Source organism: Muntiacus reevesi, chromosome 7 (genome assembly GCF_963930625.1).
Source record: "Muntiacus reevesi chromosome 7, mMunRee1.1, whole genome shotgun sequence".
In the NCBI taxonomy this organism is placed as follows: domain Eukaryota; kingdom Metazoa; phylum Chordata; class Mammalia; order Artiodactyla; family Cervidae; genus Muntiacus; species Muntiacus reevesi.
In genome coordinates, this window is record NC_089255.1 from 91,224,786 (window position 1) to 91,240,799 (window position 16,014).

Below are 16,014 nucleotides of genomic sequence, written 5' to 3' on the forward strand. Positions count from 1 at the left end.
AAGGGAACCCTCTTACACTGTTGGTGGGAATGCAAACTAGTACAGCCACTATGGAAAACAGTGTGGAGATTTCTTAAAAAACTGGAAATAGAACTGCCATATGACCCAGCAATACCACTTCTGGGCATACACACTGAGGAATCCAGATCTGAAAGAGACACGTGCACCCCAATGTTCATCGCAGCACTGTTTATAATAGCCAGGACATGGAAGCAACCTAGATGCCCATCAACAGATGAATGGATAAGGAAGCTGTGGTACATATACACCATGGAATATTACTCAGCCGTTAAAAAGAATTCATTTGAATCAGTTCTAATGAGATGGATGAAACTGGAGCCCATTATACAGAGTGAAGTAAGTCAGAAAGATAAAGAACATTACAGTATACTAACACATATATACGGAATTTAGATAGATGGTGGCGATAACCCTATATGCAAAACAGAAAAAGAGACACAGAAATACAGAACAGACTTTTGAACTCTGGGGGAGAACGTGAGGGTGGGATGTTTTGAGAGAACAGCATGTATATTATCTATGGTGAGACGGACCACCAGCCCGGGTGGGATGCATGAGTCGGGTGCTCGGGCCTGGTGCACTGGGAGGACCCTGAGGAGTCGGGTGGGGAGGGAGGTGGGAGGGGGGATCGGGATGGGGAATACATGTAACTATATGGCTGATTCATGTCAATGTATGACAAAACCCACTGAAATGTTGTGGAGTGATTGGACTCCAACTAATAAAATAATATTAAAAAAAAAAAAAAAAAAAAAAAAAAAAAAAAAAAGTTGCCGTTTCAGTTGTCAAATTGTTTCTTACTATTTTCATATTACAAACAATTAGACTGAGCCCTTTATAGATTCTATATGTTTCATTGGGTAGATATTGTGATCTCTTAAAAATACATGTGAGCTAGTAGTATTTCTAAATTGCCTTTTATCCCCACAAATTCACACTTTTATTTATTTAATTTTCAGTAAGTTTAAATCGTTGAAGGGTACAACATCACACAGATTCTGTACCCAATGGCTTTAGTAAGAAGGTTATTTCAGAATTTGGCATGAGCCATGCTAGGTTCCATGAGCCAGACTTACCTTTCTCCAGATTACCCTGGTTTTGTTAGGTTTTCTGACAGGAGTTACTATGCTGTTCTTTGTACACATAAGCATATCTCTTGCCTAGATAGAAATCAGTTTAACCTCTGGCATAAACACCTTCGATTTTAGGAAGACCTGTATGCTCCCTTTGATTCCAGAGATCCCACTCATAGCCAGCAATAATGGCCTTGGACCACAATTTTTCCAACATATTTGTCACTTTCGAGTCCTGTTCCCAGCAGGCTTCCACAGGCTCTAAGTATCTCCAAATTGCCTCTTAAAATTTCTCAGAGTTTAACTGTGCTACAATTTCCTGCTTCTCTCCTAAGGGTTCAGAGGTCTTCTCTGCTAACTGGGCTATCCTTAGTTTTCTCCACTTCATTGATCAAAAGGCTATTCATGGACGGGGTCATACATAGTACCCCTGCATTACATAAGTTATATAATTTTGAGATATAGATTGGCTGATGTTTCCTAATCCTGTTTTAGGTTCATTGCAAAACTAAGATAAAATTGAATTTTCCCATCTTCCTCCTGTTCCCACAATGCATAAATTCTCCATTTATCAACATCCCGTTTGCGGTATCTTTGTTCCAATAGATGAACTTACACCGACATGTCCGAATAACTCAAAGCTCATAATTTGCATCAGGGTTCACTCTCAGTTTTGTACATTCTGTGGGTTTGGACATATATGTAATTACATCTGTCCATCATTATAGTTTTATACAGAGAGTCTTTTATTGCCTTAAAAATCTTCTATGTTCTGCCTGTTCATCCTTTACCCTACTCCAATCCCAGCAACCACTGATTTTTTTTTTTTTTTTTTTTAAACTGCCTCTTAATTGTGGCTTTTCCAGAATGGCATATAGTCAAAATCAGACAGTATGTGCCTTTTCAGACTGGTTTTTTTCACTTAGTAATCCTTATACATTTAAAGTTCTTTCACTTCTTTTTATGACTTGGTTGCTCTTTTTTTTTTTTTTTCTTTTTTTTTTTAGTGCTGAGTATTCCTTTGTCTGAATATGCCACAGCTTGTCAATCCATTCACCTATTGAAGGATATCTTGATTGCATCCAAATTTTGGCAATTATGAATAACGCAGCCATAAATATCACTGTGTAGTTTTTTTGTATGGACATCAGTTTTTGACTCTGTTGGGTGAAATACCAAAGATCACAAACGCTGGATCATGTGGTAAGAGTATGTTTAGCTTTTTTCAGATACCACCAAACTGTTATCCAACTGCTATCATTTTAAAATAATTAAAATAATTTTGGGTTTTTGTTTTTATGTTCTTATTCTTCTACAATGACAGAAACATTACAATTCTTTCTTCTGTTGAAAGACCATTTACATTTTTCCTTTTCTTTTTTTGTTTGTGAAAGCTTATATTACTAAACTTGCATTCTTTTTTTAATTTGCTTATTTTTTAATGAAGGATAGTTGCTTTGCAGAACTTTGCTGTTTTCTGTCAAACCTCAACATGAATCAGTCACAGGTACACATGTGTCCCCTCCCTCTTGGAGCTCCCTCCCACCTCCCTCCCCGCCCCACCCCCCTAGGATGATACAGAGCCCCTGTTTGAGTTTCCTGAGCCACACAGCAAATTCCCATTCTTTATGTTGATGGTATCCATACCTTTCCATGTTGTGGCAAATGTTTTCTCTTTATTTAAGGTTTATTCTGATGGCTACCCTGGTATGTCAGTTGGGTCATGATGAACAACTCTTTGGTCAAGCACTTGTCTTAATGAAGTAATTTTGAGCTATGTCATACATTGATTTACATGTGTTCCCCAGCAAAAACCACTACAATATTGTAAAGTAAATAGCCTCCAACTAATAAAAATAAATGAAATAAATAAATAAATAAATAAACCTTACCCATAGTCGGTGAAGACTAAAGAAAGTCTAAAGCTGTAATTAGTAAAGAAGCAATGTGCTTATATTAAACAGGATATTTGTGGGGTTAAGAAAAAAAAAGAAATAAAGCCCATTAAAAACAGTTTAAAAAAATTTGGAGCTATGCTTAAAAGAATAGCTAATTAAAATACATACTTTGAATAATTCAGTTTTTTTTTTTTTTTTTTTTCAGCCATGCACTGTTTTAGGGTTTACAAAGCACGCTTGCACATTCATTAATTCTATTGAGCTTTAGGAGTATTCTGTAAGGTAGACTTGGAGGAGATAGCTTCTTACTTTAGTGTTAGTCACCCAGTTGTATCCAATTTTGCCATCCATGGGCTGTAGCCCACCAGGCTCCACTGTCCATGGAATTCTCCCGGCAAAAATACTGGAGTGCATAGCCATTCCCTTCTCTTTACAGCTATGGAAACACAGCTCAGAGAGGAGAAATGAAGCTAGGGTCACACAGCCAATGGATACTAGAGATGATATTTTCCATAATTGACTTCTTGTGAAAAATGTTATTTAACATTGCTTAACTTTTAAGTAATCTTTACTTCCTGTAGATTACTTATAAGCAAGTAGTTATCTACACCTATTTTTATCGATAGACCTCTATATGGTAAACAAGAGTGGTTTGAGATTCTGGCTTCACAGCATAACTCCCTGCAGGTCTTTAATATATAAACACATTGCAACCTTTATCATATGCAATTTGGAGTTCTAAGATGCTAAATAAGTGATAAAGGAAATATTTTATAATGCAGTCACACCATATTTCACTTTTCTTCTAAAAAAATAGACACCCATTACTGGGGGAAGAGTGGAGTAGGAGAAAAAAAATGTCAATCCAATTGAGATAGCAGAATAAAGGCTATGCTGAATTGAAGATAATATATTTATGTTTTCACTAAAATTTATTCAGCACCTTGAGAGTGAATAATGACAGCAGCATTAACAAGTGACATATAAATAATGTGCTATAATAATTTAACTTGAAAATATTAATTTTCATGAGCATTTATTGCACTGAATGGTTTCTTACATATATAATAAATCTTGGAAATCAAGTCTCATTACTTTCCCTTTCCCATGTTTGAAAATCATGTCTACTTAATTGACATAATTCCTAGTGATGTCTATTAAATTTCTTCACTATATTGCTGAATAAAATAAGCAGTTCTTTAATCTTTCTGCACAGATGCATCACCTAAGCACTGCTGTTTTTCAAGGTTTAGTTTTAGTTGCAGTGTATAAAATTTCACATGTTCAACCGTAAATTACTTACTTACTGCTTCCTGGATGCTTATTGGGAAACATGTTTCTTTTGTTCAGCAAGAAAAAGGAAGTTCAATATGGTCCAGTCTATCAATATTTGCAGAGAAACTGAATCATCTTTTCTCTGTACACATTTATCTATGCTCCAATTAAACAAGTAATGGTTGGTACATTGAGCACTTGATCAATTTTAAATTATCAACTGAGGATGTGATTATTCTATTCCTATGCCTTCCTTTTGCTTCTTTTCTAAATTCACAAAATAATTGCTTTGAATCTAAGCTTCATAAGCATCTCTAAATGTAGCTTATGCGCTGTGCTATGCTTAGTCGCTCAGTTGTATCTGACTCTTCGTGACCCCGTGAACCGTAGTCAGCTAGCTTCCTCTGTCTATGGGATTTCCCAGGCAAGGATACTGTCATGGGTTGCCATTTCCTTCTCCAGGGCATCTCCCCAACCCAGGAATCTAACCCAGGTCTCCCACATTGCAGGCAGATTCTTTACCATCTGAGCCATCAGCAAAGCCCAAGTTTAGCTTAAGGTACTACTTTTTCACTGATAAAATTAAGTTTAGCTCATCTTAATTCTTTCAGTGAAAAGATAGTACTTACTATTTGGGAAATACTTATTTCCCAGTCACTTTGTAAATGATCTCGTTCTGTGAAATCACCATCTGTGTATTCATTACATATTTATGGAATGACCATTAAGTGTGTGCCACTATGCATAAGTCACAATGAAAGTTATAAAGAACTTAAGGAACAGTTAGATCTGGCACAATTGTGAGATCTGCAGAAATGAAGGTAGAAAGAGCAGAAGACTCAGAGGAGATATTAACAAGTCTGTCGCAGAAGTCATTGTCTCTCAGGTACCAAAGTGGAGGAGGAAAACTCAAGGGGAGATCCGGGGGAGCTGTTGACCTTCTGTAAAGATCGCTTCTGCGGTCTACAGTCAAGCTCCTGCAAGTGGTCCTAAGTTTGCTGTGGTCAGCTGGGCTAGCAGCTAGAAATAAGAGCTAGAAGAGGAACAGAGGAGACAGGCAGAAACTTGCCAGGAATCTTTAACCTTGCTCATCGTCACATCTGACTATTGTGTTGAGAGCAATGAGGGCTGCCTCACTCTACCTTTTAAACCTGCCGTAGTTTCCACTGTTGAGAAATTCTTACCCAGAATCACTTCAGAGTCACCTCCACTAAAAGTCTTTTGCTGCTTTTTCTGCTAAATGTCTTCAGTCGTGTCCAACTCTTTGCAACCCTATGAAATGTAGCCTGCCAGGCTCCTCTGTCCGTAGGATTCTCCAGGAAAGAATACTGAAGTGGATTGCCATACCTTCCTCCAGGGGATCTTCCTGACCCAGGGATTGAACTCTCGTCTCTTACATCTCCTCCATTGGCAGGAGGGTTCTTTACCCCTAGCATCACCTGTTACTCATGTCTTATTTTAGATTAGGTTCCTCAGATGCAAGATTTGAGAGTGATTGGTTAAGAAGTGTTCATGGGAAAACCTAGTAAGAAACTAGGAACACAGAACCAAGAAAGGAAGATGGTCAAGAACCTATGTGATGTGATGCAAAGCCCCATGATGGGTAACTTTTTCTCAAGTGTGTATCATATATCCAGATGGTCCTGACTAAGGGGTATTTATATCCCTGGGGGCATTTATATTCCCACCTTACTCAGATACTTGTTAAGAAACGCTTGTGGAAGTGATGTAATATAAAAGCTTTCCACATTTACACAAAAATATGTACTCCAAAAGCTTGAGGCCCATCTTCTAACAAAATAACAGTTGTTACCATTGGTACTAAAAAAAGATTGGTACTCAGATTGCATGAAAATAACAACAGGATCTGTAGAGAAATGAATAGAACATTTTCTATACAAATAGTCATAATTCTAAATAATATATCCCTTGATATCTTACTTTAAGTATATTTACATAGAAAGAGGGCTTCCTTGGTGGGTGAGTGGTAAAGAATCCACTTGCAATTCAGGAGTCATGGGTTCGATCCCTGGGTCGAGAAGTTCCCCTGGAGAAGGGAATGGCAACCCACTCCATATTCTTGTCTGGGACATCTCATGCACAGAAGAACCTGGCAGGCTACAGTCCACGGGGTCACAAGAGATGGGAATGACTTAGGGACTAAACAACAGCAAACATAGGTGAGATAGAAACAAAAAGGAGGGTCTTTTTTATTCAAAACTATTTATTTTCCTGATTTCTGTAATATTCTTGAAGGTGTCTATAAAAAACAAAGTAAAAAATGGTGACACGGATGAGACAGTAAGAAGTTTTCTAAGATGTACTGAATAGACTTCAGAAGTTCGAGTGAGGTAATATATACTCCACCTTAACTTACAATGTCCCAGTCAGTCTCCATAGATTCTTAGAACTTTGATTAGAATTACAGAACAGTGACTGTTTATGGGTCTCTAAGCATCTGGAGAAGGAAATGGCAACCCACTCCAGTACTCTTGCCTGGAGAATCCCATGGATGGAGGAGCCTGGTAGGCTACAGTCCACAGAGTCGCAAAGAGTTGGACATGACTAAGCGACTTCACTTTCTTTCACTTTTCTTTCAAGCATCTGAGTATAGAAACATCTTCACATTTTATAATCTGGTACATTAGTTATTTGATCTGTTATCACATGTTTTTGAGGGAAAAGGAAAAAGAAGTCTAAATGGGCTCCTTTTGACGGCTCCACTTGCTATTTATTAACAGCGTAGCAATCTTGTTGACTGATCATGATTATTATAAAAAAAAATTCTGCTAATAAAGGACACTGCATTCAAAATCAGATAAAAAAATTGAACATACTAATTAGATTAAATGTGAAAGTGGAACTGGATAATCTTATGAAGCATATTTTAGTTTTGCAAGGACTGATTTTATAATTGCTATTTTCATATAAATAACTTGCTATGTCCAATCTCTAAAAAAATGTAAAATTTTTTGATACAATAAAATGACTGTTATAGTGTGATGGGTCATTTTAATAACAGTATACATAATCTACTTTATAAAAGGAAATTGCTATATCCTAAGCATATTTTGTAATAAGCAGGGCTTAAGATACAGAAGAGGACTGTAGCCCACCAGGCTCCTCTGTCCATGTGATTTCCCAGGCAAGAATACTGGGCCGAGTTGCCATTTCCTGCGCCAGGGGATCTTCCTGACCCAAGGATTAAACCCATGTCTCCTAACTCTCCTGCATTGCTGGCAGATTCTTTACTGCTAGCACCACCTGGGAAATCCAAAGAGATATTAATAGATAATAATTTTGATATCTACCTTGCAATATCTATAACTTTATATACATATAGTTTATATATATATAAACTATGAGATGAATTACCTCATATATTTAAAATGATTCATTGATAAACATTTTGAATAGGTATATATGAAAGTATCTATAATAGATGCTTTTACTCATCATTCAATGTGATCTATGATCAATATTTAAGTATTGTTTCTACTCATGTAAGGTTTGTTTACAGAGTGTAGAGGCAGACATATGTATGTGCAAGTAAAGGCAAATTGATAACATTTATCTATACATCTTGGAGAAATATATATCTTAGTCTGTTTGGGTGGGTATAACAGAATACCATAGGCTGAGTAGGTTATAAAAGACAAACTTATTCTTCCAGGTTCTTGAAGATGAGAAGTGGTGATCAGCACCACAAAATCCAGGTGCTGGCAGATGAAATGTTTGCTGAGGCCTGGGTCATTGGTTCATAGATTGCCCTCTTTTGAAACTTGCTGTGGGCTCCTCTGGAGAAAGGTCAGGCTCTGGAGTCTTTTTTATAAGGATATTACTCCCCTTCATGAGAGCCCAACCCTCAGGACCTAAAGTGAAAGTGTTTGTAGCTCAGCTGTGTCTGACTCTTTGCGACCCCATGGACTGTAGCCCACAGGGCTCTTCTGTCCATGGAATTCTCCAGGCAAGAATTTTGGGGTGGTTAGCCATTTCCTCCTCCAGGGGAATCTTCCTAACCTACGGATCAAACCCGAGTCTCTTATGTCTCCTGCATTGGTAGGCAGGCTCTTTACCACTACCGTCCAATTTGTCAGTTAGATATATTGTTTTGGAGACCAGAAAAGATGCATGGAATGAAACACTCAGAGAAGTTAATATAAATGTATGTGACCGAAAACATATTTAATATCCAAATATCGAGTTGCTTTGCTGTGTACTCGTGTGATAAGAGACAAAATTAGGGGAGTTTCAAAACAAAAAAATCCCACTTTTTGTGGTATAATCCTATCATATCACAGATAAGTCAGCAGGTTTACTTAAAGGTTGATGTTCTTGAGCCAAGATTACAGAATTTAATGATAATATATTTCTAATGTCAGTTTTTTAACTTATAAAATACTATTGTTTGGTGTTGAAAAATAATGTTTGAAATCTGGTTCATACAGTAGTCTACATGGGGATAGTTTTAAATTCATATCTCATTTTACTATAATAGCAATGCTAGTTAATATATAAATATACATTAGTGCTGTATCTATCTATCATGTATCTATGTCTAGAATTTTATTCATGGACATATCTATTCTACCAAATATCTATGTTGAAAATCATGGCTTTTAAAAGAACACTTGGTTCCATATACAGAAAGCTAGGTTGCAGTATTCAAAATTGCTTAAAAGATTTTACTTAATAAGGAGTGCCAGCAATGTTTAAATAATTACCACTGAGTTAGCCTAAGCCTTCCTGGAGAAGGAAGTGACAATCCACTCCAGTATTCTCACCTGGAGAATCCCATGGACAGAGAAGCCTGGTGGGCTAAAGTCCATGGGGCCCCAAAGAGTCAGACACGACTGAGGGACTAACACACTATCCTAAGCATACTAAGTAATATTGTAAATTGAATAAAGTACATTTCAGAGACTTCCATTCCTAGAATGTAATAGATCATACTTTAGCCCCACATTAGTAGGGCTAATGCTTCTACTGCATGTATTAGACAAAAGCTGGTTACATCTAGTACATATTTATTTTTAAAGATGTCAGAGATCTCTGCATGAGCTACCTTCTAGAAAGGTGGAACCATTACAAGGTGAACTAAAGATTACTGACAATTTTCCATTTATAAAGCATTTTGGATCTTAGTCCAAACTAGGGGAATTCTTCCTGAAATTGCTACTTCCCTGATACCTTCATGTTTCCATCTACCTTTTGAGTTATCTAATTGACAGCTTTATACCTAGTTAGCAATTTATTTATATTAATTTCTCCTGTTACAATAACTGATGTGATTTATATCTCCTAACTGGAGTCTCACTAGGACAAGTGTGAATGTAATACATTGTATTTGAAATTAGAAATAGTATATAGTGAGGAGAGACTAAAGAGAGAATACTGGTGAAAGTGAAAGTCGTTCAGTCTTGTCCAACTCTTTGCAACCCCATGGACTATAGCCTGCCAGGCTCCTCTGCCCATGGAATTCTCCAGGCAAGGATACTGGAGTGGGTAGCCATTCCCTTTTCCAGGGAATCTTTCCAACCCAGGGATCAAACCCAGGTCTCCCTCATTGCAGGTGGATTCTTCACTGTCTGAGCCACCAGGGAAACTCTGGGAATCCTGGTAGATTTATGCAGATTTGCATATCCCCTTCTAAGATTAGATTTCTATAACATTAATCATCCCAAATAACTAGCATATATTTGCTCATGAATTTTATTCTGTAAATATTAAACTGAATGTTAGGGTTATTATTCATTTTAAAGATTGATTTAGAAGTGATGTTTTCAGGCATGTTTGAAAGAATTGGGCAGCGATGATGTAAATAGCTGACCCATGTTGTGGTTTCCTGAGTCTGAGGTAAAGAGACAAGGAAGGAAAAATATAAATAAGAAACATAGGAACAAGCAAATCTAAAATTTAGATGTATGTATCAAATTAATATAAGCACCTTTTGAATCATATCCTAAAAAAAGCAATATGAATCGCTTTAATGATGGCAGATTTCAAGAATACTTACTGGTCAATGATGTGATTCACAATGAATACATTCAAAATCATATTCCGAAATAGCAATTATCAGGAATGTGCGTCTAAGAATTGTTTTCAGATTGTAGAACATGGGGTTTCTCTGGTGGCCCAGTGGTGAAGAATCTGCCTGCCAATGCAGGAGACAGGGGTTTGACCCCTGATCTGGGAGGATTCCACATGCCTTGGAGCAAACTAAGCCCTTGGATCACAACTACTGAGCCTGGGAGCTGCAACTACTAAAGCCCACACGCCCTAGAGCCCCTGATCTTCAACAAGAGAAGCAGCCACATTGAGAAGCCCGGGCAACTCAGCTGAGACTAGCCCCCACTCGCCATAGCTAGAGATAAGCCCAAACCGCAACAAAACCCAGCACAGTCGAAAATAAATAATTTTTAAAAATATATTGTTAAAAAAACTTATAGAATATGGATACAGAAAGGAAAATATGAAAAATTTTCATTGTATTCTGTTTGCCTTTCCTTAGAAATATTTCAAATAAATTTTCCAAAGGCATCTTTTTAAATAAAATAATATGCTATTGACTTCATTTTTTTCTGCATGCCTAATCTTTTCAACTAAGAAAACTTCTTAAATTTCTCCTCAATACTTTAGGTAGTCAAAGTTATCTGTCAGCTCTCCATTTTCTCCCAAAAATAATAAAAATTGTATTAAAGCAGAAAAAAAAATCTATGAACTAGAAATAAAAGCAGAGTGGCCAATTTCAGCATCCAAGTCACTGAGCTTTCCAACATATGTTCCAACAACTCATGACGTGTTACTTACAGAACAATTCACTTCACTCTCCCCATCATAAAAATGAAAATATATAAATCATTCATCTTTCCAGATTTTCAGACATAAACCTGGAAACATCTGTGGCTTTTTGGTTCACTTTGCAATATTCAGACTAGTCATTCAGTGTTTGATTTCTTTTTTTTCCCCTCTTCTGGAATCTGTTTTCATAAGAACTACTACCTGTTACAAACCTGAATATTTTGACAGAGTTTTTGGTTACTTTTTTAGTTTTCCCCAGATATGTTTTACTTTTTCCACAGGCTTTCTTGGCTAATGACAGCTATGACCTAACTGCAGTGAAAAAGTACCAACATGATATTTGAGGTTGATACATCTGGCAGACAAAAGGCAAAAAGAGTATGTGAGATATTTCATCACTAAAGTAAATGCAAAATTGGACATTATAAGCCATGCTAATATTATAAGGTGATCTTAGTGTCAGTTTAGTTTTCTTTTTAATTTGTTGGTGATGACACTATTCACTATTCATTGTACCAAAGTCAATGTGTAAATATAGTCACAGAAACTTCTTTATAACATAGGAATAGAGTAGAGAATCTTATGATGGAAGTATTGGGTGCAGGCAGAAAACACTATTGAAAAAGGGTAAAAATCCTATTAGCAGCATTTTCTTTTTTTAAAAGATAGCCTTAAAGTCGTGATCTTAATATGATGAAAATAATATGTTACTATATGTTCCTCACTGGTTTTAAGAGTCCTTCTTTAGTCAGCTATTTATTTGGAAAGGGCAATATGTATTAAATAGAAAATGCTTTCAGATTATCTCCATTTCTTCTCTCAAAATTGTAGTGATAAATCTGGTTGTCTCTCTTAATGAAACACACTGTAGCTTCAAATTTTAGTAAAGATTATCTAGCAAAAAAAAAAAAAATCAGTCACAGGCAAACATTCTTGCTTTATTTGTCTCTTGTTGCCTGAGTCTCAAATGAAGCAACTTTTTTCTCCAAAAATGCAAACCAGGAAGACCCTGCTTCTGGAAAGGCTTGACACAACTTTATTCATGTATTTGTTTTTTCAACATTTCCACAAACAAAACAGTTTCAAAAGCTCATAATAAGAGTTGAATTTAAAAGATAAAATCTGCCTTCAATAAAGGAACTTAATGTGCTTTAAAACAGTAGTGATATGCAGATGGCCAATAAAGTATTATATGCATTAAAAGAAGAGATTACAAGCTAAAGCAGGTGAATAAGGAATATAGTGATAAAAATCCCTGAAAAAAATGTATGGTGGTGACAAGCCTTCCTTTCAGAGGTAATTCTTAATTGGATCTTTCATGATTTTCTAAAAGAAATTTGTTTAGCTCATCAATCAAACAGAAAACCTTTTATTTATTATAATTATTTTATTTTAGAAGACTAGACATGTGAATAAAATTAGAAGCATGAAGCAAAGTAACATGTTAAAGGAACTGAATATTCTTTTATCCTTGTGCTGTCAGAAAACTGTATCATTTTAGGCAAATCCAGCCCATCATCAGTTTTTATATTTATTGGAATGTGTCTTACCCATTATTTTACTATTGTCTTTGATAGCTGTCTTATTTTTATAAATGCAGGAGGAGAAAGGAGTGACGGAGAGTGAGTTAGTTGGATGGCATCACTGACTCAGTGGACATGAGCAAGCTCCGGGAGTTGGTGATGGATAGGGAAGACTTGCGTTCTGCAGTCCATGGGGTTGCAGAGAGTGGGACACCACTGAGCGACTGAATTGAACTGAGTTGTCCTTAAAACTAATCTAGCATTGCTGGATTAGAAGACTAATCTAACACTGACCCTTAATTTAGAGCAAAGTTTGCTCTTTTATCAAAAAACAAAGCCTGGGGAAAAAAAGGATTCCATGAATCTGTAACAACAGAGGAAGAGGAAAAGACAACTGAAAGGTGTCTTTGCTGAGTTGCCACTGGCAGTGTTGAACTTTGAACCCTGTACTTCTGGTAAACAACAAGGATCAAGAAGTCTCCTCCATCTTTTTGAGCTTTGGGAAAATCTTATCACAATGAATAATTCTCCCCCATAAGACTTACATAAGACTTCAGATGACTCTCTTGTGTATCTATGAAAGGGCCAGGTATATAATCTTCAAATTCCCATTCTTTGTCTCATAAGTAATTAGCTAGGGGAGAAGAGAAGCCCAAATATAGTTTAATCAAATTAGTAGGCATTTTATCCAAATTGCTGAGTGGGAACGACAGTTCTGGAAATTATTTATTTATCAATATTTACGAATTTATTTGGCAATGTTGGGTCCACATTCCAAAATGTAGAATCTTTCTTTGTGGCTCACAGGTTTCTCTCTAGTTGTGATGAGAGGGCTCCAGAGACCTATGGTTTTTCCAAAACTATATTTTTTTCCAGTAGTCATGTATGGATGTGAGAGTTGCGCTATAAAGAAAGCTGAGTGCCAAAGAACTGATGCTTTTGAACTGTGGCGTTGGAGAAGACACTTGAGAGTCCCTTGGACTGCAAGGAGATCCAACTAGTCTATCCTAAAGGAAATCGGTCCTGAGTATTCATTTGAAGGACTGATGCTGAAGCTGAAACTCCAGTACTTTGGCCACCTAATTGAAGAACTGACTGATTTGAAAAGACCTCCACTAGCTTTGTTCGTAGTGATGCTTCCTGAGGCCCAGTTGACTTTGCATTCCTGGATGTCTGGCTCTAGGTGAGTGATCACACCATCTGATTATCCGGGTCGTGAAGATCTTTTATATATAGTTCTTCTGTGTATTCTTGCCACCCCTTCTTAACCTCTTCTGCTTCTGTTAGGTCCATACCATTTCTGTCCTTTATTGAGCCCATCTTTGCATGAAATATTCCCTTTGTATCTCTAATTTTCTTGAAGAGATCTCTAGTCTTTCTCATTCTATTGTTTTCCTCTATTTCTTTGCATTGATAACTAAAGAAGTCTTTCTTATCTCTCCTTGCTATTCTTTGGAACTCTGCATTCAAATGGTATTCTCTCCTTTCCTCCTTTGCCTTTCACTTCTCTTCTTTTCACAGCTATTTGTAAGCCTCCTCAGACAGCCATTTTGCCTTTTGCATTCCTTTTTCTTGGCAATGGTCTTGATCCCTGACTCCTGTACAATGTCAGGAACCTCCGCGCATAGTTCATCAGGCGCTCTATCTGTCAGATCTATTGCCCACACCCACCAGAGACGCTCAGAGGGCTCAAACAAACCGTGCACACACCAGGAACCAGAGACCTCAAAGAGGCTGAGACAGGCTGTGTTTGAGCATCTCCTGAAGAGGCACAGGCCATCAGTGGACTGCCGCAGGGCCAGGGGCTCTGGGTGCAGCAGACCTGGGTGAGACATAAGCCGTCTTGGAGGAGGTTGCCATTAACCCACCACAGAGCCGCTAGAACATACACAGGGCTGGGAAACAGACACTTGGAGGGCACAAACAGAACGCTGTGAGCACCAGGACTCAGGAGAAAGGGGCAGTGACGTGTCAACTACACATTGGCACTTACCAAGAGCACTGCCAATGACTGAACAACGAAGGCACTTGCCATCTGCTTCTATGGAGACTGAACCCCATGCTGCTGACCTTCAACAATCCCTGAGGGATTTCAGTGTGGAGTGAGGCACTCTGTGCCCCAGGGAATCTGGTGGGCAGGTCTTTAGATAGCTGGATGCTTTTAGGAATAGAAACCTTCATGGTACTGAACTACCCCTTCACCAAAGCTTTTTATGTTGACTTTCCCCCACTGCCGCTTTGGAGCAGTCTCTCAGAGCTATCTGAGATGCTGCCTTCTGGGGTGCAGTCCTCATTTTGCCCCAAATAAGGCTTAACTCACATTTCTTAAGTTGTACATCTTTTTTTTAGTCGACAACCCCACAAGAGACTGACCCAGACTTGCCCATGAGTGTCCAGGAGTCTCCAGTGGAGGTGTGGTGGGTCGGTGGTGACCTGCTGCAGGGTTGGGAGGACCGAGTGTAGCAGTGCATTCATGGGACCATTTGAAGATAATGGGGACCATTATCTTCATTACCTCCACCAGAGTTTGGCCTTAGGTTATATAACAGGGAGGGAACACAGCCCCACCCATCAACAGAAAATTGGATTAAAGATTTACTGAGCATGGCCCTGCCTATCAGAACAAGACCCAGTTTCTCTCTCAGTTGGCCTCTTCCATCAGGAAGATTCCAAAAGCCTCTTATCCCTCTCCATCACAGGACAGATAGATTGAAAACCACAGTCACAGAAAACTAACTAACCTAATAACATGGACTATAGCCTTGTCTAACTCAAAGAAGCTGTGAACCATGCCAAGTAGCACCACCCAAGATAGATGGATCATGATGGAGAGGTCTGATGAAACATGGTCCACTGGAGAAGGGAATGGTAAACCACTCCAGTATTCTTGCCTTGAGAACCCCATGAACAGTATGAAAAGACTGAAAGATGAACTCTCCAGGTCGGTAGGTGCCCAATATGCTACTGGAGATCAGTGGAGAAATAACTCCAGAAAGAACTTGACTCCAGACAGAGCCAAAGCAAAAACAACCCTCAGTTGTGGACGTGACTGGTGATGGAAGCAAGGTCCAATGCTATAAAGAGCAATATTGTGTAGGAACATGGAATGTTAGGTCCATGAGTCAATTGTAAGTGATCAAACAGGAGAGGGCAAGAGTGAACAAAGACATTTTAGGAATCAGTGAACTAAAATCGACTGGAATGGGTAAACTTAACTCAGTTGACAATTATATCTACTCTTGTGAACAAGAATGCCTTAGAAGAAATGGAGTAACCATCATAGTCAACAAAAGAGTCCAAAATGCAGTACTTGGATGCAATTTCAAAAATGACAGAATGATCTCTCTTCATTCCCAAGGCAATCTATTCGATATACAGTAATCCAAGTCTATGGCCCGACCAGTAATGCTGAAGAAGTTGAAG

General features: G+C 37.9%; 1 pseudogene; it reads right to left on the reverse strand.

Annotated features, from left to right (window-relative positions):
• Positions 1–985: 985 nt before the first annotated feature.
• Positions 986–1,311, reverse strand: LOC136172386 (large ribosomal subunit protein eL33 pseudogene; annotated as a pseudogene).
• Positions 1,312–16,014: the final 14,703 nt, after the last annotated feature.